This window comes from Bos indicus, chromosome 17 (genome assembly GCF_029378745.1).
Source record: "Bos indicus isolate NIAB-ARS_2022 breed Sahiwal x Tharparkar chromosome 17, NIAB-ARS_B.indTharparkar_mat_pri_1.0, whole genome shotgun sequence".
Taxonomy (NCBI): Eukaryota; Metazoa; Chordata; class Mammalia; order Artiodactyla; family Bovidae; genus Bos; species Bos indicus.
The window spans coordinates 3,645,618-3,672,666 of NC_091776.1; the positions used below are offsets into that span (position 1 = coordinate 3,645,618).

General features: G+C 42.7%; 1 long non-coding RNA gene across 4 annotated transcripts in view; it reads right to left on the bottom strand.

Annotated features, from left to right (window-relative positions):
- LOC109571013 (uncharacterized) overlaps positions 1 to 27,049 on the bottom strand; it is a 249,137-nt gene that overhangs the window by 50,250 nt on the left and 171,838 nt on the right. For 3 of the 4 annotated variants that reach the window (XR_011561072.1, XR_011561071.1, XR_011561070.1), the window contains exons 2-3: positions 8,893 to 9,094; positions 8,536 to 8,632 (exon numbers count right to left, since the gene is read on the bottom strand). This is a non-coding gene — a long non-coding RNA (uncharacterized lncRNA). Of the gene's footprint in view, positions 1 to 8,535; positions 8,633 to 8,892; positions 9,095 to 12,773; positions 12,818 to 13,496; positions 17,043 to 27,049 lie in introns of those variants that run through there. The other variant, XR_011561073.1, reaches the window with a different exon arrangement.

Consider the following 27,049-nt stretch of genomic DNA (forward strand, 5'->3'; position numbering starts at 1 on the left):
CTGTGAAATCAGGGAGATAAAAATCAGATGACCCAAGGGGGAATGGCAATGCCCCCAGCTCAGCCCCTCACACTGAGTCACGCAGAGTGGGGTTTCCATGCTGCAAGTCCAGGAGGCAGGGGGTCCAGAGCTAATGCATGTCTCCTGCTTCGCACCCCACCCAGGGCAGCAGCCTTTGGAAGGCACGGAATGACAGAATTCGCCAGCAGTGAAGCTGGACGTCCTGGAGTTTGACAGCCCAGGACGTGGAAACGAGCACCGCAGAAACCTATGGTTCTTTAAATCATTCATTACTAGGCATCTCTCGTTTTAACATCAGAACGGTAACTGTTGCATAGTGGGGCCAGAACATCATATGCAAAAGCACGTAGGCAGGACCCAACTGCCTATCCTTGTCTTCAAGAATGTGGTCCAACCATTTTTGCCCCTGAGACCCCTGAAAACCTGTAATATCTCCTAGGAGAGCGCTCGTCCCTCCTTACCTAAATGCACATTGATGTAAGCATCCTAGGAGAGGGCAGAAATGTAGGTTTTATGACTTGATTTGTTGGATGGTGTTTTGCCTGATGGCTGGGAGAAGCATTGTTATCGTGCTACTTGGCTTAAAGGTCTGTCCCTGCTCTGCAATTCAACAAGCCCAAAGTGTATTTATGCTTCAGCTCAAAACAGTCTCCATCACATTCCTCATACTTAACTCTACCAAAGCATTTCAAATGCTGTGAGTCCAGATTACTTTTTTTTTCAAGTTCAGTAACTACAACCCTGGCTCCTCTATCTCTAGAATCCTTCTATATCAAACACAAGGCTTATGATAAAGATTGCCCCAGTGCTGATGGTGGAATCAAAATCAGCACAATTACTCTGAAAGATGGTCTGGCGCTATGTACTATAATGAAAGTGAAAGTCACTCAGTCATGTCCAAGTTCCAGTGTTCCCACATGCCGCAACTAGAAGTTCGTTCACGCGCTGCAACTAACGGTCCTGCACTTGGCAATGAAGATCAAAGATCCCACAAGCCACAACTAAGACTCAGCACGGCCAAATAAATAAATAAATAAAATTTTAAAAAGAAAGTCAAGTTCACCAATCCATTTTAAAGTGAAAGTGAAAGTCGCTCAGTCGTGTCCTACTCTTTGCGACCCCATGGACTATAGAGTCCATGGAATTCTCCAGGTCAGAATACTGGAGTGGGTAGCCTTTCCCTTTTCCAGGGGATTGTCCCAACCCAGGGATCAAACCCAGGTCTCCCACATTGCAGGCAGATTCTTCACCAACTGAGCCACAAGGGAAGCCCAAGACTACTGGAGTGGGTAGCCTATCCTTTCTCCAGCAGATCTTCCCAACCCAGAAATTGAACTGGGGTCTCCTGCATTGCAGACAGATTATTTACCAACTGAGCTATCAGGAAAGCCATGTACTGTAATACATAGTACAAATGAGCACACCTTACATCAAAGTCATTTCCAACAGCTTATCCTGTGGTTATCGTTAAGACTGTTCCTAAAGAATTGATGCTTTTGAACTGTGGTGTTGGAGAAGACTCTTGAGAGTCCCTTGGATTGCAAGGAGATCCAACCAGTCCATTCTGAAGGAGATCAGCCCTGGATTTCTTTGGAAGGAATGATGCTAAAGCTGAAACTGCAGTACTTTGGCCACCTCATGCGAAGAGTTGACTCATTGGAAATGACTCTGATGCTGGGAGGGATTGGGGGCAAGAGAAGGGGACAAGAGAGGATGAGATGGCTGGATGGCATCACTGACTCGATGGACGTGAGTCTGAGTGAACTCTGGGAGTTGGTGATGGACAGGGAGGCCTGGTGTGCTGTGATTCATGGGGTCGCAAAGAGTCGGACACGACTGAGCAACTGATCTGATCTGATCTGAAAGATGTTCATGTCAGAGGTCTTTATAATAGGAAAATTTTGAAATCAGGCTGAAGGTCCACTAATACTATGTTGTTTCAATTAATTATTGTACATCCATACCCCACACAAAGATCTACTGTGCTACCAATAAGAATGGAGTAGTCAAGGTCTATTTACTGGCTGAGAAAATGCACAGGATGCAGTACGGGATATTAAAGCCGGCCACGACACAATACACAGTGTAATAAAGTTTATAACATACATATGGATAAAGAGACTGTTCATTCACTCATCTATTCATCAAATATGTAGGAAGCACTTCTGCATTCTTACCATTCCTGACACCGTTCCAGGCACTGAGTAGATAGCCATGAACAAAACTTGCCAAGTTCCCACTCTTATACAGTTTACAATGTAAAAAGGCACAGAGAAAGAAACAAATATTAAATATAATGTCAGAGATGGATAATTGCTGTGAACAAAAATTAAAATTAGGGTAAATAATTAGAGTGTGGTGGAGGGGACCATTTTAAATAGCCTCATTATGGTAGGGTTCTCTGAGGAGATGACATTTGGACAGAAATCTACAGGAAGAGGGACAGACTGCAAGACTCTCTCCAGGTGACACCAAGTTCAGATGCTGGCGGAAAAGAATGGTGGGAACGTTCAAGGCTCAGCAAGAAGGAGCCGTGACTGGGAACAACTGGGAGGTAAGGTCGGTGGGCTAGCAAGGCCAGGGTCTTTTGGAAATCAATGGAGGGTTTGGGCTGGGGCAGGACTCTGGCTACTGTGTAACAGTCTACAGGGGCACAGAAGTGGAGGCAGAAAGACCAGTTCAAAGGCCATTGCAGGAGAGGCTCATGGCTTGAATGAGTGTGGTACTAATGGAGTTGGTGAGAAGTAGTTAAATTCTGGATCCATATTAAAGATAGAATTTCCAGGGTTGATCCAGAATTCACAGTGTGAGGTAAACAGAAAAGTAAAATTTTGGGTCTGAATAACTTTTTAAAAAAATGATAATGTCACTTATGGAGCTAGGAAGTACTAGGGAGGAATAGTTGGGAGGGGAAATCAGATGACTACATATCAAGGTATATGGTCATGATGCTAGCTAACACTTATGTAAGTGCTTGCTTGCTCTGGGCCAGGCACTGTTGTAACTGATTTATTTCTATATTTACTTACTTGATCATCACAAGAACTCTTTGAGGTGGATTACTGTTATTGCACTTGGGAATATGGCTTACTTTTATATTTATCTGAACATGTTCACTTTCTTTGCAATGAAAGTTCAATTTCCATTACATAAGAAACAAATGTGTGTGTGTGTGTGTGTGTGTGTGTGTAATGATCCCAGTGAGAAAATAATTATGTATTTATAAATTTTAGTCCTTGGCAAGTCTCTGCGGATTGCTCAGTCTATAGTCTTTTAGTTCAACAGATTTTCAACTCCTTTTCCTGCCGGGTCAGTTAAGTTCATATGCAAGCCCCAGTCTCATGGCCATTCCCAGAGTGGCCATTCCCACATGGTTCCCTGCATCCTAGTCATCATGTAACCCTTTTGTTCCTTGACTTTTGAAAACACCAGCATCAGTGACAGAGAAATAAGCATTAAAGGGATAATCTTGAATCTGTTTTATTTTCTCATATGAAATTTTGCAAATGGATTACTTTAAACCATTATACTTAATACATCCTCACAGATTATGTTTGATACATCTCACCAGTGGGTCCCCACACCAGGCTCTGGTTTGAATGTTTATACAAATCAGATAACTGGAGGGCATTGATTTCTTTTAAATTTCAACATTTCATAAATGAGGGCTCTCATTTACATTTTGTCTTTTCTCTCCAGTCACTAGCATTTAACCATAGATTTGGCTGTTCTGTGCAACAAGTTTTATCTATGTGAATGTGCTCACTAGACCGTAGAGAGCAGGGCTGATTGCAGCTCCTCACAATGGATGAACAGGGGGACATTTGGGGCAGGGGCCTCCGCCAGTTACCATAGTGACAGACTCCTGACTGGAGAATCCTGCCACTCCACCTGCCATGGAGAAACTGATTTGCATGGAATTTTGACTGTCCTCCATTGCCATCTGATACTTTCAGGGTATATAAGCGAAAGAAGAACAAATCAGGTCCAATTTAAAAGGAAAGTCAGATTGAGATCTCAGCTCATTCTGCTCCTCCAAAATGCTTAATAAGCCCCCTGATGCTGGAGTTACACCAAAGGCAGTCACATTCAATTATTGTCATCCAAAACAAATATCTCTTTTTATATTCTTTTGAGGATGTAGAGAGGAATCTCATCATAACATGAGTCTTATTAAATGGAATTGGATATGCCTTGAATCAAACTGAGTCTCCTGAATAATCATGAACACTGGAACCAGAAAGGAATTAAAGGTTACATAGTCCAAGCATGTCACTTACAGATGAAGAAAAACATGGCCAGAGAATCTGAGTGACCTTCCCAGAAGCACACAGAATAACGGTCCACCCCGAGCTCGTTCAGCCCACCGGTGCCCGCCAGGGCCCCTCCCGGTGGTCTATTGAACCCCCCCGTAGGCCCAGGATAGGATTCAGGACCCGTCCCCACAGTTTCACCATGTGCCCCCTGTCTCCTGGGCCACGTGGGAAAGGGGAAAGCTCGTGCAGGCAGCAGGAGGGATGCTACAGTACCTCAAGCCTGGGAGCCATGGAAGCCTGTGGCCCTGCCCCGAAGTCCAACCTAGAGACTGTGAAAGGACATTTTGGAGGACTAAAGAAAGGAAGAAAGGAGGGGAGAAGTCAGAGGATGCTCGTGGATTTATAGAAATTTAAGGAGACATTAAGGAAACAGAGGTGAGAAGCATTTAAGAATCAAGGTCAAACTTTTAAAAGCCACCTTCAATAACATCTATCATCTAAAAGCCTCTACCCTCCTTATGAATGTTTGCTCAAGCTCTGAACAAGATAAAATTCAGATCACAATTGTTTTCTTGACTTACACCTTTCTTCCCTTGCACCTCAGCTATATTTCCTTTAGCGTATCAACATGTAACAAATTCTCAGCCTATATCACAGTCAAGAGACAAAAAGCTTATGATAGGAATAATTTTAAAAATTAAAGGTTGTCATCCTATCAACTATGCAGTAATCAAAATGTTCTTAGCTTTGAGAGAACATTACATGTGAAAATGCAATCTGCATTCAATGCCAACTGTATAAAGAGCCTACTCCTGACTTTAAGTATTTGTCACAAGCTCGTAACCAACTACTGACTTTTATATATGCTGGAGGGTACTATAAACAGGCTGAGTTTACCTAACAAAAATCTCTACGCTCTGTTTTGATGACAAGAGTGACAATTCCCGGCTAGCCACTCTGTGGAAAGACTTCCTCACGGTGGTGACAAGCCAAAGTGCCACGTCAGTTATGTAGCTAGGTCTGGAGTGTCAGCCAAGAGCAGCTGGTCTGTCCTGGGACTGCACTGTCGACCCGTCAGTTCCTACTAGCTCTAATTCCTGGTTAGCTGTCTCTTGGATTTACTGATTCAGTGGAACCTACAAATAATGTAAGTCACATGCAAATAGATTCACAAGGGAACACTGCCCCTCTGTTTAGTTAAGAGTGATTGGTGATCTTTCCAGAGACTGGCCTGGCTCCTCCTGATACTGCTGCTGGCTTTGCCACCTAAGTCAGGCTCTTCCCCTCTGAGCCTCCACTCCCTCCTCTGTAGAATCAAGCAGGAAGTGAAGAGCAATGACAGGCATCTCAGGCTCTAACATTCCACCGTTTGGCTTTGGAAGAAAGTGTCTATTTATACAGAAGGGTCAGAATGAGAAAGATGTTTCTTATAATTGAAAGCAACGAGCCTTGAGAATTTATGAGACTCGTTACAGGCCAGGGCAATCCTTTCCTCAGGACAAGTCAGATGCCAGTCTGGGCCAGAGGAAAGAGGGTGTTCATCTGCATGTTTGAATGAAGATCTGCAATCCTTTGTAGAACCATTAGCATCTCAATGTGCATTCCTGAGCTGTCTTTCCCTTGGTGAGTACCAGAAACTTCACGATATTTAACCAAGGGCCAGTGTTCCCACATGCCGCAACTAGAAGTTCGTTCACACGCTGCAACTAACAGTCCTACACTTGGCAATGAAGATCAAAGGTCCCACAAGCCACAACTAAGACCCAGCACAGCCAAATACATAAATAAATAACATTTAAAAAAGTCAAGTTCGCCAATCCATTTTAAAGTGAAAGTGAAAGTCGCTCAGTACAGTCTATGGAATTCTCCAGGCCAGACTACTGGAGTGGGTAGCCTTTCCCTCTTCCAGGGGATCTTCCCAATCCAAGGATCGAACCCAGGTCTCCCACATTGCAGGCAAATTCTTTACCAGCTGAGCCACAAGGGAAGCCAAATTCATTTTAAACCTAGTTCAATTTTCCAATAGAATAGTATTCAGCATTAAAAAAAGGATACCCTACCATTTGTGACAACATGGATGGTCCTTAAGGGCATTGGTGGTGCTGGTAGTTTAGTTGCTAGGTTGTGTCTGACTCCTGCGACTCCACAGACTACAGCCCACCAAGCTCCTCGTCCATGGGATCTCCCAGGCAACAATACTGGAGTGAGTTGCCATTTCCTTCTCCACTTAAGGACATTACACTGAGTGATATAAGAGAAAGACGAAAAACTGTATGTTCTTACTTATATGTGGAATCTAAAAAAAGGCTGAATTCATAGAAACAGAATAGTGGTTGCCGGGGACTGGGGACAGGTTGATCAAAGAGTACCAGCTTCCAGTTAGAAGATGAATAAGTTCTCAGGATGTAATGCACAGCACTTGGACTATAGCTAATAATACTATAGTTTAGATCTGAAGGGTTTCCCTGGTGGCTCAGTGGTGAAGAACCCACCTATCAGTGCAGGAGATGTAAGAGATGTGTGTTTGTTCCCTGGGTGGGGAAGATCCCCTGGAGGAAAGCATGGCAACCCACTCCAGTATTCCTGCCTGGAGAATCCCACGGACAGAGGATCCTGGTGGGCTACAGTCCATAGGGTCGCAAAGAGTTGGACATGGCTGAAGTGACTGAGCATGCACACTTGAGATCTGAAAGTGTTAAGACAATAAATCTTAAATATTCTCACCATGCCCATACACACACACACACACAAGATCCCTAACTACTATATGAGGTGACGGATGTGTTAACTGACTTCATTGTGGCAATCATTCCATAATATATACATATATATGCCAGATCATCATATTGTACACCTTAACATACACAATATTCTATGTCAATTACTTGTCAATAAATCTTGAGAGGGGGAACCTAGCTCACTTTCGAAAGTTAACTCACACTCAGATTTCAGGAACATGCCTGTAACATTGATCAACCCACTCCCTCCCTTAAGGGCATTCTCCTTGTGAGATCACTCTTCCCCATGCTGCGGGGAGAGCCTTTTTTTGTAAAATATCCTAACCGATGAAATCAATTCAGGCCTAGCTCACCCCTGACTACAGAGCACACAAGCAGATCTCTCGGCCTTGGAGCTGATTCCTTCTAAGACCGGTCTCCACTCTCCAAGGCCCCCAGCCCTGCTGCAGTCTTACAAGTGTTCAAGCCAGAGCTTGGCCAACCACTATTATGGAGCTGACAGATTCTTGGCTTTTCCGAGTTCTCTCCATCTCCCTTTTTTTTTTTTTTTTTTTAAGTGAATAAATAGGTCTAGTTAGGTTTATTATAGGAACAAAAGTTCTTCTGGAAAGCTCATTCTTTTGAATGGTTGAAATGAAAAATAATATCCCCTCCCTGCCCTTCAGAGTCCACACTGGTTGAAGTAGATGAAAACTCTAGCATTTCAAAGCCCAAGGCTTTGTGTGGGATGGAGAATATAAAATGCCTTTTCTAGCCATTGTGACAGGAACGGAATGCACAGGTTTCTCAAGAGAAGACTCCAAGGCCCACACTGATCTAATTTATGTATCTTCCTGCCAGGAATAAAACCTCAAGACTGTGGCACTTAGTCTGTGATTATTTGATATTTTATATATTCAGTGCATATTTGGAAATGGCTTTAAATTGGGGTTTTAACTACCTATAAAGAGAAAAAGTAGTGTATTCCTCTTTTAACTTCTGGACATCTCTGTTGAAAAGCCTTCCTTCTATGGAGAAGATGAACCATTACAGGCGCACACGTTGAAACGTGATGGTTACGAAGCCCAAGGACAGCTTCTCCCTGATCAGGGAGACACACGTGGTACTGTATTTGGCTTCAGCTTTCGATGTCAGCAACAATCACTTGGAAGACCTTCCCCAGCAAACCGGACCCCTTGTTTTTGCTCTTTCTCTCTTGGGTGGAGAGGAGCAGTGGAAGCTGGGCCTTGATGGGAGTGGGCACACTGCATAGATGAGCTGGCTCTGAGAGAGGCAAGGGCTGCGGCAGTGACCCAGGCACTGGCCAAAGAAAGGGGGCCTTTACTGTAAGAGACTGAGCGTCACACTGCCAGGGTTTCAAATTCTTTCTGTTGACCTTCTTATTTTCTCAATTGTAAATCCATTTAGAAGAAACACAATTAGAAGGACTATTTAAAAAAAAAAAAAAAAAAAGGTAAGAAAAGAGAATGTTTAAAAGATTTTTAGGTATTTCCTCAGTTCTAAAGATGAGCTTTATTTACCTTGATATCCCATTGTGGTATTAGCTTCCTAGGGCTGCTGCAACAAATCACCACAAACTGGGCGGCTTCACACAGCAGGTATTAGTCTCTCCCAGTTCTAGAGGCCAGAAGTCAGAAATTAAGGAGTCAGCAGGGTTGCTCCTGGCGACTCTGAGGGCAACGGCTCCATGCCTCCCTCCCAGCTTCACATGGCAGCCCACAATTCCTGGCATCACTCGGGTTGTGAAGGCATCATGCCAGCCTCTGCCTCCTTCCTCTCATGCCCCCGCCCCCACATGACTTCTCCTTTTCCGACTCTTATAAGGACACCATCAGGGCCCACTCCAACCTGGGACGACCTCACCTTGAGACCCTTACCTTGATGATACTGGCAAAGACCCTTATTCCCAAAGTCACGGTCACAGGTTCCGGTTGCACACGTGTTCAGGTGACCACTCTTCACCCAGGAAGCAGTGCCAGAGTCACTCTCCTGGAAATCCCCAAGGTTCATAATCGTGGTTTCATCTCTAACTTTTCTTGTATTTTTCTTATCTCTGCTTCACTCTCTGCTTCCCTCCTCCTGTATAGCACACACATAACACAAACATGTAACTCAATTCAATTATTCCTACTCCACTATAGTGCTAGAAAGGCTGCAGCAAAGTATAGAAACCTATAAAAATTAAAGACACTCTACTGGGAGTTTCTTGGTGGCTTAGTGGTTAGGTCTCTGCAGGGCCCAAGTGCAATCCCTGGTCGGGGAACACAGATTCCCACAAGCCACGTGGCTCAGCCAAACCATCATTGTAGACTGTAACTCTTTTTCATCTAATTTAAATATATACAAAGATGGGCACAATAAAGGACAGAAACGGTATGGACCTAACAGAAGCAGCGGATACTAAAAAGAGGTGGCAAGAATATACAGAACTGTACAAAAAAGATCTTTATGACCCAGATAACCATGATAGTGTGATCACTCACCTAGAGCCAGACATCCTGGAGTGTGAAGTCAAGTGGGTCTTAGGAAGTATCACTATGAACAAAGCTAGTGGAGGTGATGGGATTTTAGTTGAGCTATTTCAAATCTTAAAAGATGATACTGTTAAAGTGTTGCACTCAATATACCAAATTTGGAAATCTCAAGAGGAGCCACAGGACTGGAAAAGGTCAGTTTTCATTCCAATCCCAAAGAAAGGCAATGCCAAAGAATGTTCAAACTACCGCACAACTGCACTCATCTCACATGCTAGTAAAGTAATGCTCAAAATTCTCCAAGCCAGGCTTCAGCAGTATGTGAACCGTGAACTTCCAGATGTTCAAGCTGGTTTTAGAAAAGGCAGAAGAACCAGAGATCAGATTGCCAACAACTGCTGAATCATAGAAAAAGCAAGAGAGTTCCAGAAGTATATCTTCATCTGCTTCACTGAGTATACTAAAGCCTTTGACTATGTGGATCACAGTCAAAATTCTTAAACAGATGGGGATACCAGACCACATGACCTGCCTCCTAAGAAATCTGAATGCAGGTCAAGAAGCAACAGAACTGGACATGGAACAACAGACTGGTACAAATTGAGAAACTAGTATGTCAAGACTGTATGCTGTCACCCATCCTGCTTATTTAATTTATATGCAGAATATATCATGCAAAATGCCCTGCTGGATGAAGGACAAACTGGAATCAAGATTGTTGGGAGAACTATCAATAACCTCAGATATGCAAGTGACACCACTGTTGTGGCAGAAAGTGAAGAGGAACTAATGAGCCTGTTGATGAAGGTGAAAGAGAGAGTGGAAAACCTGGCTTAAAACTCAACATTAAAAAAACTAAGATCATGGCATTTGGTCCAATCACTTCATGGCAAATATATGGGGAAACAATGGAAACAGTGACAGACTTTATTTTGGGGGGGCTCCAAAATCACTGCAGATGGTGACTGCAACCACGAAATTAAAAGACACTTGCTCCTTGGAAGAAAAGCTATGACAAAACTAGACAATGTATTAAAAAGCTGAGATGTTACTTTGCCAGCAAAGGCCCGTCTAGTCAAAGCTATGGTTTTTCCAGTAGTCATATATGTATGTGAGAGTTGGACCATAAGGAAGGCTGAGCACCAGAGAACTAGTGCTTTCAAACTGTGGTGCTGGATAAGACTCCTGAGAGTCCCTTGGATTGCAAGGAGATTAAACCAGTCAATCCTAAAGGAAATCAAACCTGAATATTCATTGGAAGGACTGATGCTGAAGCTGAAGTTCCAACAGTTTGGCCACCTGAGGCAAACAGTTGACCCATTGGAAAAGACCCTGGTGATAGGAAAGATTGAAGCCAAGAGGAAAAGGGGATGACAGAGGATGGGTTGATTAGATAATATCACTGACTTAATGGACTTGACTTTAGCAAACTCCAGGAAATAGTGAAGGACGGGGAAGCCTGGCATGCTGCAGTCCTTAGGATCACACAGAGCTGGACACGACATGGTGACCGAACAACAACTGTGTGCCAGGCATTGTCAGAGGTTCTGAAAACAGAACAATAAACCAAAAATACCTGCACCAGAGGATTACCTAACAGTATATCAGCAACTATATAGTATTAACAAGTATTAACATGCTACACCCAAACTTGATTCACCAGGTGACTCTATGGGACTACCTGCCCCTGGGGAGCATCATTTGACTCCAGTTCAGTTCAGTTCAGTCGCTCAGTCGTGTCTGACTCTTTGTGACCCCATGAACCACAGCACGCCATGCCTCCCTGTCCATCACCAACTTCCGGAGTCCACCCAAACCTACGTCCATTGAGTCGGTGATGCCATCCAACCATCTCATCCTCTGTTGTCCTCTTCTTCTCCTGCCCTCAATCTTTCCCAGCATCAGGGTCTTTTCAAATGAGTCAGCTCTTCACATCAAGTGACCAAAGTATTGGACTTTCAGCCTCAGCATCAGTCCTTCCAATGAACACCCAGGACTGATCTCCTTTAGGATAGACTGGTTGGATCTCCTTGCAGTCCAAGGGACTCTCAAGAGTCTTCTCCAGCACCACAGTTCAAAAGCATCAATTCTTTGGCACTCAGCTTTCTTTATAGTCCAACTCTCACGTCCATACATGACCACTGGAAAAACCATAACCTTGACTACACAGACCTTTGTTGACAAAATAATGTCTCTGCTTTTTAATACGCTATCTAGGTTGGTCATAACTTTCCTTCCAAGGAGTAAGTGTCTTTTAATTTCATGGCTGCAATCACCATCTGCAGTGATTTTGAAGCTCAGAAAAATAGTCAGCCACTGTTTCCACTGTTTCCCCATCTATTTGCCATGAAGTGGTGGGACCGGATGCCATGATCTTAGTTTTCTGAATGTTGTGCTTTAAGCCAACTTTTTCACTCTCCTCTTTCACTTTCACCAAGAGGCTCTTTAGTTTTTCTTCACTTTCTGCCATAAGGGTGGTGTCATCTGCATATCTGAGGTTATTGATATTTCTCCCGGCAGTCTTGATTCCAGCTTCTGCTTCCTCCAGCCCAGTGTTTCTCATGACATACTCTGCATATAAGTTAAATAAGCAGGGTGACAATATACAGCTTTGACGTACTCCTTTTCCTATTTGGAACCAGTCTGTTGTTCCATTTCCAGTTCTAACTGTTGCTTCCTGACTTGCATATAGGTTTCTCAAGAGGCAGGTCAGGTGGTCTGATATTCCCATCTCTTTCAGAGTTTTCCACAGTTTATTGTGATCCACACAGTCAGTATACAACCTCATTTCTCTGTTTCAGCAGCTGCAATCATCTCCTAAATAGAGTGAACTGGGACATCATATGGCACAGTCACAGCATTTACACATGAAACTCACTTTTTTCTTTTCTTCTTAGTCCTCCGCCATTACACAGTATATGACTCCGCCACACCGTTCCATTTTCTTGCATACCAAATCAACATGTCACTATATGACACCATTTAAGAAACCAAAAGCTTGCTCTATAAAAGCTCCTTTCAAGTGAAAACTTCACTATGGACAAGCGATTTTTTCCTTTGGAACTGATTAAAATAAATTAATGTTCAGTCTGGGTTTTTCATGGCTTCAGAATTTCCAACATTTCAAAGTTCACTAGTTTGGAAAAATACTTGCTCTATCCTAGTATTTCATGAATGCAACCTCTGGTTTTTTTTCTTTCCAGTATTTAGATTAAAAAATGGAATACATAAAATATATCTGTCAAATTTCAATGTAATACTTTAAATTTAACACTTTGGCTTACCTTCCAAAACATGCACAATCCAGAACCAACACAAATCCATTTTACTAGCAAAGGAAAAAGAGAAAAAGAGAGAGAGGGGAGTGTGAGACAGAGAGACCATTTATGGTCAGTCACATCTCTTTGCTGCCCCAGCCACCTGGTCCTCTGAATTCCCAGGCCATTCATTTGGAGCAAATACCCTAGAGCTAATCAATCTTTATTATTATGAAGCAATTTTTTTTACAATTATTTTAAAATCGTTTAGAACAGTTTTGTTCTTTGGACACATCCAGTGTTTAAACTCCTGGATAAACAACCCTCTACTGAACAGTAGTGGCTGAGGAAGGGTTATTGTGATTTTGACATTAGAAGCAGCTGACCTAAGCACAGCCAACATAATTAGCAGCATATTTAAAAGTTCAGTGCTATCATTTTGGTAATTACCTAATGTCAACACTTAACGACAAATACGAGGAAAGCACAGCACCTACAATCGCATGGCAGGGTTCGGTCACCGCGTGGTCATCGGATGATAAACAAGGAAAGGCAGCGTTTTCAAATTCTTAGAAAGGACTTCCTGGCTCTGAGACCATGTCTATAGACCCTGCCTGAGAGACAGAGATCTCTCAGGCCTCAGGTCTCACCAGGTCTCAGACTTGCTTTGCCCGCCCCCAGGTTCCCCTCCCCAGGGTCCTGTCCCCTCCATGCCCACCACCACTTCTTGTCTCTTGGTCTTGGCCATACCTTCTTTCTCTGCCTTCGTCCCTGTCCACTCCAACTCTCCTCCTGCACAGCAGGCTGACTAATTGTCCTCAGTTCACGCAACGTTTTTCAGTGCTTACTGTGTGCCAGATGCTATGCAAAGTCCTAGGAATACCGAAGCGAAAGGTCTGACTTCTGCATGCAAAGAACACTCACATTCAGGATTCTTCTAACAATCATGAGCTCCTTCCCTCCTTTGAAGATGCCTTCAATTTATTTACTGTCCTCTTTTCTTCCCAGACTCATCTCTCCTTGTCCTACTCCCAGTGACACTGTCAGTAACTCACTCAGCAATAACACAGAACCCTAGGAGTTCATGGTAAGTCATATTTTTATGTATACTTTTGTGCATATTTTTCTGAGTTCCTGCTGCCTCTTTTCTTTAGAGAGCTCCTCAGAGATGAAGACTTTGGGTCCTTCCTGATATTGATACTATTTCCCAGGAGACAAAAATTTTCTCCTGTGTTCTTAGAGTGACCTCTTTGATAACCCAATTCAATCTGGAAATTAAGCCAAGACTATATCAAAGGGCAAAAGTGTTTGCTCCCGGAATTTATAGCATTTGAGGCAAACCCATCGGGGACTGGGCTTTAGAAGCCAACCAGTGTAGAAAGAGAAGCCAGGCCTTCTGCTCTCCCCAAGCCCCACACCGTTGGACCAAGGACACCTTGCAGAGCCCTGGCCTTCCAGAGTCTTGTTCAGTGGTTTGCATACTTCCTTTCACATTTAGTCAACCTTCCCTTGGGGGCCCAACCTGAGTCACATCCTCCCTTAGCTCTGCTTGGCTCTTGTGCTGTTTATATTTTTATAACCTAATAGGAAAAACAGGCCAAGTTTTAAATACTGTCTGCCCAGGGCAATTCAAAGGCTTTGTAACACCCGCAATGTCCAGAAGAAGACAATGTCAAGAGCCTTGGAATTACCTAATAAAGTGACACATAAAATAACCCAGGAACCCCAAGCAAGGGGGGTTGCAATGACAGAAGGTAAATGAGATCTGGAAGCACTCAGTGTAGTTCATTACATTCTAGAAACCATTCTCCGAGATTCTCATCCTGGAATCAAAGCAAGCACACAAACACACAGCATAGTAACAGCAGCAAACACTCTTCTAAGACTCTCTAGTTTAGCTCCCTTAATCCTCATAACAGGCCCATGAGGTGGATAGCATTATTACCCACATATTGATAGACTCAGAGATGCATCACCAAGCTCTCTCTGCAAGAAAGAGGTGAGACAGGCTGGGACCTGGGCTCCTTTGCTGCAGTGCTTGCCCCTAGACAAACATCTCCTTGAGCAACAAAATACTAACTATATATATGCACAATTGGGGAACACCATGGACAAGGGGGCTTCCCAGGTGGTGCTAGTGGTAAATGACCTGCCTGACAATGCAGGAGATATAAAAGACTCAGGTTCAGTCCCTAGGTGAGGAAGATTCCCTGCAGGAGAGCATGCCAACCCACTCCAGTATTCTTGTCTGGAGAATCCTGTGGACAGAGGAGCCTGGAGGGCTACAGTCCATGGGATCACAGAGTCAGACATGAATGTAGCAACTTAGCACATATGCACACATGCACAGAGAAAACTGACCATTAAAAATTTTTTTTTCATTCATTAGTGTTCAGTTTGCTCTTCTGAATAACAAAGGTAGTTGAGACAGTAATCTGTTGCCACGGGTGCCCACCTGTGACCAACCAGTGAGAGAAGGGATGCTACTTCTGAAGTGACAGCCTTGAGGGGAAAGAAACAGGGAAAGCGGAGCCCTACGGAGCAGGATGGGGTGGAGGGCATCAGAGGAGCGTTTCCCACAGAGGCCCTGGGGGTGACCCTGAGGACACCGCTGCCCGCTCACCATGCAGTGTCTGGGGGAGGTCCTGAGATCCACCCTACGTCCATTTTCCCCTCCTCTCAGTGGAACAGACAGCACCCAGTGCTGGTCCAACAGGAGTCGTTCATCTCGCGGTCTATCATCTCCACATTCACCCTTAAAGGACACACCCCGACAGGGAGGACACAGCACTGGGACTAGGGGGAGCCTCGGGTGCATGCTGCAGGGCCGGGCGGGCGGGGAGGAGCTGGGCTCCATGTCGCTCCCTCCATCTCCAGCGAGGGTGCCTGGCAGACACCCATGAACAAGCCTACTTCTTCTGGGGCTCTGGCAAGTACCCCAGGGAATCATATGATGTGAACAGGCCAAGGTGAATGTTTTAGTCCGTGTTCCAATGAACTCCTCAGTTAACTCAGAGAAAACAGGCAACTAATCTGACCTAAAATCCAAGGAACCATTGGGAATTCCCATTTCCCGAGATCTCTCAGCAAAGCTAGAATCGTCCCTCTTTCCCACTCTCTCCCGACTCAGACTTCTGCCCCAACATTGTGACAAGCCCCAGGTGTGATGTAATTCTTCACTCCCCTGGCAGTTTTTGAAAGCATGTATTTGGAGTTCAATGAATGAGTGAAATATATAAATAAATGGTCATTAAGTTTTCTTTCTCATACCACTTCTGGGCTAGCTCTGGGGAGAAAACACATAGACTGTTCTAGAAAGATCCAGTGGCCCTTTTTGCAGTGGATTAAATTGAGAGTTTGTCTTCATAAAGAAAATGACTCCTTGAATTCCTATGGATCCTCCAAGATTCCCAGTAAAGGTAGGAAATGCCCTGACTGGAGTCATGAAAACTAAATAGTCACAGACATAAATGCTGAGGAATACCTCTTTTGTGGTATGGTGTTGCCTTAAATAAGTGTTTCTTTAATGCACCAGATCAGACCGCATGCTTTGCTGACATGGTCTCATTTCTCCCTTCTGTTGTCCTGCAAATGTAACCCTTAGGTGTCTACCCAGCCATGGGTTCTGCCCAGCTCCCTCCCTGCCTGGAATTCCCTTCCCTGCACTTACTAGGTTAACCCTCCAAGGTCCAGCTCACCTATCCCCTCCTCCATGAAGCTTTTCTTAATTCTCTTGACCTTGAGTAAACTTTCCTCTGAAGCCCCACCAGTCTTGCTTACCTAATTTATACCTTTTTTTTTTTAATTTCTTATTGTAGACAGTCGCTTTACAGCATCGTGTCAGTTTCTGCCCTACAACAACACGAATCAGTCACAGGTGTGTATATATATATCCCCTCTCTCTTAAGCCTCCCTCCCATCTCCCACCTCATCCCACCCCTCTAGGTTGTCAGAGAACAGGAAGGAGAGGATGGAACAAATTGGGAGAGTAGCATGGAAACACACACCTTATCTTTTTAGTCTCCTCTTTATCTGATGAAGGGAAAGACTACCCACTCCAGTATTCTGGCCCGGAGAATTCCATGGACTCTATAATCCATGGGATCACAAAGAGTCAGACACCACTGAGCAACTTTCACTTCATCTGCATGTCCTGACTCCCAGCTAAAACGTAGACCTCATGCGCTCAGGAATCAGTATCTTCTATAAATATTTAAAATTAATATTTGTAGGAAGGTAGTAAATGCGAAAATACAGAGAATAACAGTCATATCACTCAGATTCAACAATGGTCCCCATTCCTGCTTCCAGACTCACCCCTCCCATCCCCCTCCCGAGAGCCAGAAAGCTGCACTCTTATGAGGCGGACACGTCCCTTACGAACACGCATATATTGCAAAAGTGTTATACAGTAGTATATATATATGAATTTCAAATGTGAACATCATATTCTGTTGTTCTGACTCTTGATGTTTCCATACAACATTATGGTTTTTCCACTATTAATTAATTGCTTCCTTAGTACACTATTGTACCTCCCAATGTTCTTGACAGCAATGAAGATGGTGAAAGACACACTGAGCAAGAGAGTAGCTAGGAATTCAGTAAGTTTTCCATGACCTTGAGAGCTGAGAGCTAGGTATATACTTTATACATCCCGTGTTCTCAGCTTACAAGATATGCAATTTAAGATGAATTACTTCCCTTCTATGTCTCAGTTTTCTTGTCTTTAGAAGGTAGTTCAGTATCCACTAGCTACTTCATATAGTGAGAGTTAAATTAGTTGATGTATTTCAAATTCTGAGAACTATGCCTATACATAGGAAGCACTCAAAACATTATATCTAACAGTAATAATAACAAATACTATTTTCATGACACACTAAAGATACTAGCTGGAGAATTTGAATGACATAGATCTTGAACCTGAGGAAAACAGAGAAGAGAAGAGATCACGAGGAAGTTTTTCCTATTATAAATAGTAATTAATTCTATCATTAATATTGCCCACAAAGCCCAACTCTTAAAAGCCTAGACATTTGGCTTTTTTCACCCAGTTAGTTTCACGCATGGAGCCAATCAGTTGTCAATCATTTTAGACTCTTAACCTAACACCACAGAACCAAATATTTTCAAAGAAATCTGCAAAGCATTTGTTGGCTGCATTTTTCCTGCAGCCTGTGCTTTACAGAATCCTTGGCTGGTAAGAAAAAAATTTCCTCTAAAGCCACTGTGGCAAAGTTATTTTAGAGCTTCAGTAGTTTTTCTTTCTTTAAGCCAGGTTTAAAAAAAAAAAAAAAACTGTTACCCTTACACTCTATCTATTTATTTATTTTGGCCTTGGTGGACTAGACCACAGCTAAAACTTTATGGACCTAATAAAATTCCCAACATTCTCAGACACGGGTCGTGACGTTTGTGTGCTGGGCAGGAAACAAAGCTGCAATTGTGAGGAGAACGGATTCGCTTGGAGATAAGTGAGCTGAGGTCAGGCCATAGGGGAAGCTGCAGCCGCACCATGTCACTGGCCATGTGCGGCTAGCGTGCCCCTGGCTTTCCCTACGCCCTCGCCCTGCCTTCCACTCTCCACCAGCAACACAGTGCCTGGGGTCGTTCCCCGACTACCCGGCCTTCCACTGTGTCCCTGCCCGCAGTGACCCCAGTCGAGAACTTTCCATCCTCCCTCACGTCTTCACAACCAGTCTGTCCTGGGTTTTCTTCCCTCGCAGCTTCACTTTCTTGTAGGTGACAGTTGGTTAACCTGATAAACTGTTACCTCAACTTGGTAGGGAAGGCTTTTCAGCAGAAGCTTTCTGGGGCCAGTATCTCAGTCAAAAGCAGTGGTTCTGTTGTTGAGGAAGCGGGCAGAATTTGTGGCCCTTCTGAAATTACACTACACCAGTGGTTGCCTGATTTACTCATCACTGGGGACTACTCACTACTATGGACTATCTCCAGGAAATCCATATGCTGAAGCTCTGCCCCACAGTGTGGTAGTATTTGGAGGTGAGGCTTTTGGGAGGTAATTAGGGTTAGATGGGGTTTCCCCAGTGGCTCAGATGGTAAAGAATCCACCTGCAGTGTAGGAGACCAGGGTTCGATCCCTGGGTCGGGAAGATCCCCTGGAGAAGGGAATGGCAATCCACTCCAGTATTCCTGCCTGGAGAGGTCCGTGGACAGAGGAGCCTGGTGGGATACAGTCCATGGGGTCACAAAGAGTCAGACAGGACTGAGTGACCAACACTTTCACTAGGGTTAGATGAGGTCATGTGGGTGGGCCCATCATGATGGTATCTCTGCTCTTAGAAGAAGAGGAAGAGACATGAGATCTCCTTACACTCAGAGAGACCCAGAGAGTGGGAGAGAGAAGGCCATGTGAGAACATAGCCAGGAAAAGGGCACTCACTAGAACCCCAACATGCTGGCACCCTGATCTCAGACTTCCAAGCTTCAAAACTGAGAGAAATAAATGCCTATTGCTTAAGCCACCCAGTCTATGACATCTTGTTACATCAGCCAGAACTCAGACACCCAGGCACGGCACTAGCCCCACAGCTCACGAGAGTGTGCAGTACTAGATTTCCCTGTAGCTGTGACAGCTGACTTAGACAGCGTCGCTTCACCTTGCACTTTCTGTGCCTTATAATTTTTCAATAAATTGATCTTCACAAAACCTCTACCTTGCTAGGTAAACAATCCTATCCACAAATTGGTTTTCTCTTCCCTATACCAAACCAAAGTTCTCTTACCAAAAGGACTGGCTGAAATCGATTACTTGGAAAACTACATTTCATCAGCTAAAAACACAAAGCTTCCTTTAGGTATTAATGTGAAAGAGAAATAAGAAGTGGCTCTTACTCCTTTGTATGGGAGTAATGATTTTAGTTCTTTAAGTAAGAATTACTGTTCCTGAAAGAAAGTAAGATAGTGAGAGCATATGGCCTTTTTCTTCTTTGAAGACGTAAAAACTCAGTGAGAATATATTACAAGATTAATTATGCCTAGAGCAAATCAACACTGCTTGTCAGTCTTCATAAAAGATTAAAGTTGGGGGTTTATTTATTTCCTCCCCAAAGATTTCATCTATGCACTTTCTATCATGCATGATGCTTTTAAAACTGCTTTTAGCATTAACATCTTGCCATACTTCCTGTCCCTATATTTTCTCCCTTGCTTCTTATGTCTGCACAAGTTTTCTATTTAGATTATATTTCCAACAGACATTATCTCTTTTAGAATGTTTCTCTTCATTAAAAAGGACATGTAATACATTTCATTATTTTGAAAGAAAACAGTCTAAAGAAAGATGTTCAGAAATCCTTAATTACTGCTTTTCACTCTATGTGTGTGTGTGGTGGGGGGGTGTGTGCATGCACGTGAAAGTATGCACACAGTTTTTGGAAATAGGTGAGCTATAGGGAGAAAGCTTGTGTTTCACAAACAATGAGGAAAAATAAAACTATCTTCCACTTGTTCTTAAAAAGGTAATATAGAAGAGCATTGCTGCTAAGTCACTTCAGTCGTGTCCGACTCTGTCCGACCCCATAGACGGCAGCCTACCAGGCTCTGCCGTCCCTGGGATTCTCCAGGCAAGAACACTGGAGTGGGTTGCCATTTCCTTCTCCAATGCATGAAAGTGAAAAGTGAAAGTGAAGTCGCTCAGTCGTGCCCGACTCTGCTGCTGCTGCTGCTGCCGCTAAGTCCTTCAGTCGTGTCCGACTCTGTGCGACCCCATAGACGGCAGCCCACCAGGCTCCCCCGTCCCTGGGATTCTCCTGGCAAGAACACTGGAGTGGGTTGCCATTTCCTTCTCCAAACTCTTAGCATTAAAACACAATAAAAACTTCCACTGCGGATGCATATTTTCAATATACAAAACTGTATGTGTGTTAAGCAGGTTGTTTATATTTTCTGAAGCTTTCCCTTGCTGTTCAGTGTAAAGATTAACTCACAACACTAATGAACAACTCTCTGGGGATTTTAAGTGTGTAAAAAATCTGCATTTAGCTGTACTAACTTTTACTTCAGTTCTTCTTAACAGACTGATAGCTCTTGAACAAAACGATGGCTGCATCAATTTTTTTTTCTAAGTAGAAACCCTTCACTCAAATTACCAGTGCACTCTAACCCATCTTTTCTCTCTTCTCCAAAAAGGGAAACCTATTGATTATTAACATTCTTTTTAGCTATAAAAAGAATGGAGTAATTCGAATTTTTAAACATCCCTAAACATGTAATGATCTCAGTTTCTGTTAGCAGAATCCTAGCCATTAGTAAGCAAGAGTGAGGTCAGCGGAGAGAGGCAGGAAAACACACTTTACTTGGCTCCTGAGATCACCTGGGCTGCTTGTTTATTTCCCAGCAAGGCTGACCTTGTTAACTGTAACACAAACAGTGGTAAGCATTAAACAATAACAGAATCTCCACAGCACTTGGAGGCTATAAAGCCTCTGAGTCTTGTGAAACTGGCATGCAGTCTTTCTTGGCTTCTTACTTCTCTTGAGCAGGGAAGCCATTTTTCATGCATTCTGCTGCTGCTGCTAAGTCGCTTCAGTCGTGTCCGACTCGGTGCGACCCCATAGATGGCAGCCCACTAGGCTCCTCTGTCCCTGGGATTCTCCAGGCAAGAACACTGGAGTGGGTTGCCATTTCCTTCTCCAATGCATGAAAGTGAAAAGTGAAAATGAAGTCGCTCAGTTGTGTCCAACTCTTAGCGACCCCATGGACTGCAGCCCACCAGGCTCCTCCGTCCATGGGATTTTCCAGGCAAGAGTACTGGAGTAGGGTGCCATTGCCTTCTCCGTTTTCATGCATTATGGAGTATTATATCATGATTTTTTTGCTTTTGTCTAGATGATACCTAAGATCAGCAATGTGAAATTCTTGGGTTTTACTTAAGACCTTCAGACTTTAGCACAGTGACAAGTTAGCACTCAACAAATATTGAATGCATGCATGAATGAATGAATGTCCATATTTGAGAGTAAACTGAGATATCCATTCCAGCAGACAGTTGGAGGAGGACTAACAAACTAGTACAAAGATCCAAAAGAACATTTCCAAGACTGATCAAATTAGAATTGATAGCCCATTATCCAGTTAGAACTTTTGGGGATGGTGAGTCAGCCTCAATCAAAGAGCATTCCTTGGAAATGGCATAAAGAGATTGCATTTCCTAAGCAAAATGTTGATACCGCTTCTGAGCAAGAAGTGTCTAATGTATTAGAAGAGTATGCCAGAGAAACTGGTAATCAGGAAATACTATGCTGAGGTTTTCTGTTCTGCACAGGAAGATTCTAGTTAATCACCAACTCAGCTCATCCAGCACTTCAGCTGGAATTTCAGCACCTAAGAAGATTCCTTTTTAGGGATTTACAACTCCCACATAAACTCTTTAGACTACATCCTTGGTCTAAGGTCAACCTTCCTTTAAAGAAATGAGCCTTTCTTCCCCATCCCAAATTCTTTCTACCTGGATTGACAAACAAGGACTTTCACTCCACGGTGAGAGAAGTCTTAAAATAGATCTACCAACTCCCCCTAATCAAGAACTGCAAATTCATCATGTTCAATTCTTTCCTGAAATTCCAGAGATTGAGCAAGAAAGAAAGGACCTAAGGACTGGGAGTTAAGAAATGAAATGTTAAAAGGAGGTTGAAACAGATAAAAGCAAGAGAACTGGAACACAGAGAAGAGGGCTGCTTGCCCCCGAGTCAGCCAAGGATTTACACTGCTAAGAGACCTTGACATCTGAACACTTCCTTCCTTCCCTGAAGTTTTAGCAACACACCCAGGGGACTGGACAAGAACCACCAAGAAGCAGGAACTACCATGAAGCAAGAGCTTCATCCTCTGTGTCTGCATCAAATCCCCAGCCCTAGTACTACCCACCCCCACACTTCTCCCTACTTCAGGCCAATGACAAGAAGCAGGAAGAACTAAATTTGTCAGAGATACTCTCCGTAAGATCTCAAAGGCCCGCCATTCCTCTCCTTTTGGCTCCACTTCCGGTCACGTTCCCCTTGAGCAGTCAGTACTCCAAGGAAGGGGAATAAGAGCCACTCTTCATAGCTGAGCACCATCTCCAGAGCTCTAAGACCCCACTTGAAGGTTTTAAAGTCAGTGAAATTCATTATTCTATGGGATTCCCTGCCCCTTACATGCTTTCCTTTGCCCACAAGTAAAACAACCAACAAAAGATCAATGATTATTCTCAAAACAAAGAGGAAAATGTATTTTTCAAAGGAGTTTGATGGTTGGCTTGATTTGAGAAAAACTGTTGCTAAATTTCAATTATCTTGAAATTCTTAAATTTAAATTGAGCATTAATGGATTGGAGGTAGAGAATAGATTTATTTGTTTATATTCTATAACAAAGCCACTCTACTAAATTCAAAATTAATATTTTTACCCAAAAAAGGTTCAAACATTTTTAATAATATTTTCCCCTTCAGGTCAATCTTCTTGTATATTCAAGTGCATCTTGCTAATCTTGTGTGGGTAAATGTATGTTAATATTATCACAGTTATTTAAGCATTGCCTTCAAATATTTTAAAGCATTGATTTCCTTCCTTTAACCAAATACATATTAACAGAGTCATAATAATAAAGCATGATTTATAAAAAAAATTTTAACAGAAAAGCTACAAGGATTACTTTTAAAACATAAAATAGAGAAATGCCAATTGCATATTTTCTAGTTATGCAATTACACATATATAAAATCCTGAGATAACAAAATCATTGACTTCCACTGAAATGTTGTCATCTTTCAAAATTATTTTCACCTTTCTGTTCTGAGTAGCAAGACAGGAACCTCCTAATTTACTTCCCTTTGGTTTTTCTGTGAGCTCTGTAAAAATGCATTATCTCCAGATTTCTCCCTGTCTCTCACTCCTCATTGTAGTTTTCACCAAATAAACAAAGTACTGTCTGAAATCTTCCCCCATGGAAAAGTACATAATTTACATAGATAGGGGAGGTGGTGGAAAGAACTCACAAACAGATGCTGTTCCACTAGGTGTCTCCACAAGATGGAAATCAGAATTTTCCCCTTCATTTCTGTGATGATGGAAAAAGTCTTCATTTACACCCTCACACAACACTGAACTATGACTCACACACTATATTTTATGAAACTGCTTAACATGCTATTAGTTTCATGTTTTTTGTTTTTGTCAACTACAATAAATATTCTCTCTGGGACATCAGGACATTCATTCAGTAGGTACATTGGGAAGACCCACCTGCTCCACATATGGCTATGTATCTTTTTCCTTGTTACTACACATATGTATCTATTCATTTCACTGGTGCACATTCTATTTCCCATTTGCAGTGAAAATCATTTCTCAAGTATTTCTTGAATTCCTAACCTAGTTCAGACACAGAGATGAAGGGGGAAAATGAAGAAAAAGGAATAGAGTCTCAGAGATCTGTTAGAGAATGTCAAGTGGTAGAATATGATTGTAATCAGAGTCCCAGAAAGAGGAGAGAAAAAAAATAGGCAGGAACTATTTGAAGAAGTGATAACCAAACATTTTCCAAATATGATGAAGTACATAAATTTACAGATTCAGCCTACTCTATGAACATCAAGAAGGATAGCCAAACATTAGAGTCAGACTCAGAAGTCAGGAGCCAGAGTCAGAATCAGAAGCCAAGTATAATGAGCAATTTAGAAAGCAGAAAAAGAAAATGATATATTTTATACAGGAGAACAACAATTCAGTTGTTGACTGACTTCTCATTAGAAACTATGAAAGTCAAAAGAGAGTAAAATAACATTTTTAAAGTGATGACAGGAAAAAAAAAATCAATCCAGAATTCTATAGCCAGCAAAAATATCCTTCAATAACAAATAAAAATGATGATATTTTCAATTTAAGAAAAAACTAAGAGATTTATCACTAGAAAACTCATACTGCAAGGAATCCTAAAGAAAGTTCTTCAAGATAAGTGGGAAAATACCAAACAAATCAAATGCTTTAAATGGCATAAAGAGCAATGGAAATCATGGGAAAACATTTGTATCAAAATATTAGAACATACATTCATTTTGGGCCATGATAAACAAACCTGTATCAGATTAACTTTCCCTTATCAAAAATACATAACTAAAACAACTACAGAAAACAAAAACCTTAAGAAAGGAAACACAGAAGATAAAGCAGACTTCTGGTGCCACATTTGTCCTCAAGGCACTTGCTCATTCTGAAGTGATGGCCAAAAAAATGAGAACTTGAGCCACACTTTTAGAACTCTCACAAGGCTAGAGGGACAAAATTGGAGTTCAAGGTTGTACTAGGTTGAACACTGTCCCTTAAAAATGTATGTCCACCTGGAACCTCAGAATGTAGACTTATTTGGAAACAGGGTCTTCACGGATATAATTAGTTAAGATAAGGTCCTACTGGAGCAGGGTGGTCCCTGAATCCAAGATTACTGGTGTCCTTATAAGAAAAGGGAAGACACATGGAGACAGAGAGATACGTGGGAGCAGACCACACAGCGACAGAGGCGGAGGTTGGAGTGATGCAGCAGCAAGTCAAAGACTGCTGAGAACTACTGAAGCCTGCAGAAGCTAGAAGAGACATAGGATTTCTCCCTGGAGACTTCAGAGGTCCCATGACCCTGCTGACACCTCAACTTTCCATTTCTGGCCTCCAGAACTGTGAAAGAATAAATTTGATGTGCTCTAATCCACCTATCGGAGGGCAATGGCACCCCACTCCAGTACTCTTGCCTGGAAAATCCCATGGGCGGAGGAGCCTGGTAGGCTGCTGTACATGAGGTCGCTAAGAGTTGGACACGACTGAGCGACTTCACTTTCACTTTTCACTTTCATGCATTGGAGAAGGAAATGGCAACCCACTCCAGTGTTCTTGCCTGGAGGATCCCAGGGACGGGGGAGCCTGGTGGGCTGCCATCTATGGGGTCGCACAGAGTTGGACACAACTGAAGCGATTTAGCAGCAATAACCCACCTATGGCAGAAAGTGAAGAGGAACAAAAAAGCCTCTTGATGAAAGTGAAAGTGGAGAGTGAAAAAGCTGGCTTAAAGCGCGACATTCAGAAGACTAAGATCATGGTATCTGGTCCCATCACTTCATGGCAAATAGATGGGGAAACAGTGGAAACAGTGTCAGACTTTATTTGTGGGGCTCCAAAATCACTGCAGATGGTGACTGCAGCCATGAAATTAAAAGATGCTTACTCCTTGGAAGGAAAGTTATGACCAACTTAGATAGCATATTCAAAAGCAGAGACATTACTTTGCCAACAAAGGTCCATCTAGTCAAGGCTATGGTTTTTCCAGTGGTCATGTATGGATGTGAGAGTTGGACTGTGAAGAAAGCTGAGCACTGAAGAATTGATGCTTTTGAACTGTGGTCTTGGAGAACTCTTAAGAGTCCCTTGGACTGCAAGGAGATCCAACCAGTCCATTCTAAAGGAGATCAGTCCTCGGTGTTCTTTGGAAGGACTGATGCTGAGGCTGAAACTCCAATACTTTGGCCACCTGGTGCAAAGAGTTGACTCATTGAAAAAGAACCTGATGCTGGAAGGGATTGGGGGCAGGAGGAGAAGGGGACGACAGAGGATGAGATGGCTGGATGGCCTCACCAACTCGATGGACATGAGTTTGAGTGAACTCTGGGAGTTGGTGATGAACAGGGAGGTCTGGTGTGCTGCAGTTCATGGCGTCACAAAGAGTCGGACATGACTAAGCAACTGAACTGAACTGAATTGAACTGAATCCACCTATGTGGTAATTTTTAATGACAACCCTAAAATTCAAGACCCATTTACAATTTTTTAAAAAGCCTCTCCAGAAAGCAGGTATAGACAGAACATACCTCAGCATAACAAAGGTGATAAATGACAAACTGACAGCAAATATCATTCTCAATGGTGGAAACTGAAAGCATTTCCTCTAAGATCAGGAACAAGACAAGGATGTCCACTCCCACCACTATAATTCAACACTGTTTTGGAAATCCTAGCCATGATAATCAGAGAAAATAAAGAAATAAAAGGAATCCAAATTGGAAAAGAGTAAAACTGTCACTGTTTGCAGATGGCATGACACTATACATAGAAAATCCTAAAGATACTACCAGAAAACTACTAGAGCCCATCAATGAATTTGGTAAATTTACAGGTTACAAAATTAATACACAGTAATCCCTCGCATTCCTATATACTAAAAACAAAAAATCAGAAAAAGAAATTAAGGAAACAATCCTGTTTATCAACACAACAAAAAGATTAAAATACTTAGGAATATACCTACCTAAGAAGGC